Consider the following 2153-nt stretch of genomic DNA (forward strand, 5'->3'; position numbering starts at 1 on the left):
TCACTACAAATCTATGGCATTTTTCAAAAATAAAGTACATTCTAGAGTTCCTGTTGCTAATTTCTAGTATTCCCACCATGAATCAACGACCAAAGAAAGTAATTTAGCTCAAAATCTTAGCTTTCAGTTTTGGAATGCATCACGTTTCTGCAATTTTGAAATCTGAAATTTTGGTTTTTCACTACAAATCTATGGCATTTTTCAAAAATAAAGTACATTCTAGAGTTCCTGTTGCTAATTTCTAGTATTCCCACCATGAATCAACGACCAAAGAAAGTAATTTAGCTCAAAATCTTAGCTTTCAGTTTTGGAATGCATCACGTTTCTGCAATTTTGAAATCTGAAATTTTGGTTTTTCACTACAAATCTATGGCATTTTTCAAAAATAAAGTACATTCTAGAGTTCCTGTTGCTAATTTCTAGTATTCCCACCATGAATCAACGACCAAAGAAAGTAATTTAGCTCAAAATCTTAGCTTTCAGTTTTGGAATGCATCACGTTTCTGCAATTTTGAAATCTGAAATTTTGGTTTTTCACTACAAATCTATGGCATTTTTCAAAAATAAAGTACATTCTAGAGTTCCTGTTGCTAATTTCTAGTATTCCCACCATGAATCAACGACCAAAGAAAGTAATTTAGCTCAAAATCTTAGCTTTCAGTTTTGGAATGCATCACGTTTCTGCAATTTTGAAATCTGAAATTTTGGTTTTTCACTACAAATCTATGGCATTTTTCAAAAATAAAGTACATTCTAGAGTTCCTGTTGCTAATTTCTAGTATTCCCACCATGAATCAACGACCAAAGAAAGTAATTTAGCTCAAAATCTTAGCTTTCAGTTTTGGAATGCATCACGTTTCTGCAATTTTGAAATCTGAAATTTTGGTTTTTCACTACAAATCTATGGCATTTTTCAAAATAAAGTACATTCTAGAGTTCCTGTTGCTAATTTCTAGTATTCCCACCATGAATCAACGACCAAAGAAAGTAATTTAGCTCAAAATCTTAGCTTTCAGTTTTGGAATGCATCACGTTTCTGCAATTTTGAAATCTGAAATTTTGGTTTTTCACTACAAATCTATGGCATTTTTCAAAAATAAAGTACATTCTAGAGTTCCTGTTGCTAATTTCTAGTATTCCCACCATGAATCAACGACCAAAGAAAGTAATTTAGCTCAAAATCTTAGCTTTCAGTTTTGGAATGCATCACGTTTCTGCAATTTTGAAATCTGAAATTTTGGTTTTTCACTACAAATCTATGGCATTTTTCAAAAATAAAGTACATTCTAGAGTTCCTGTTGCTAATTTCTAGTATTCCCACCATGAATCAACGACCAAAGAAAGTAATTTAGCTCAAAATCTTAGCTTTCAGTTTTGGAATGCATCACGTTTCTGCAATTTTGAAATCTGAAATTTTGGTTTTTCACTACAAATCTATGGCATTTTTCAAAAATAAAGTACATTCTAGAGTTCCTGTTGCTAATTTCTAGTATTCCCACCATGAATCAACGACCAAAGAAAGTAATTTAGCTCAAAATCTTAGCTTTCAGTTTTGGAATGCATCACGTTTCTGCAATTTTGAAATCTGAAATTTTGGTTTTTCACTACAAATCTATGGCATTTTTCAAAAATAAAGTACATTCTAGAGTTCCTGTTGCTAATTTCTAGTATTCCCACCATGAATCAACGACCAAAGAAAGTAATTTAGCTCAAAATCTTAGCTTTCAGTTTTGGAATGCATCACGTTTCTGCAATTTTGAAATCTGAAATTTTGGTTTTTCACTACAAATCTATGGCATTTTTCAAAAATAAAGTACATTCTAGAGTTCCTGTTGCTAATTTCTAGTATTCCCACCATGAATCAACGACCAAAGAAAGTAATTTAGCTCAAAATCTTAGCTTTCAGTTTTGGAATGCATCACGTTTCTGCAATTTTGAAATCTGAAATTTTGGTTTTTCACTACAAATCTATGGCATTTTTCAAAAATAAAGTACATTCTAGAGTTCCTGTTGCTAATTTCTAGTATTCCCACCATGAATCAACGACCAAAGAAAGTAATTTAGCTCAAAATCTTAGCTTTCAGTTTTGGAATGCATCACGTTTCTGCAATTTTGAAATCTGAAATTTTGGTTTTTCACTACAAATCTATGGC

The sequence above is a fragment of the Palaemon carinicauda genome, chromosome 34, assembly GCF_036898095.1.
Source record: "Palaemon carinicauda isolate YSFRI2023 chromosome 34, ASM3689809v2, whole genome shotgun sequence".
Lineage (NCBI taxonomy): Eukaryota > Metazoa > Arthropoda > Malacostraca > Decapoda > Palaemonidae > Palaemon > Palaemon carinicauda.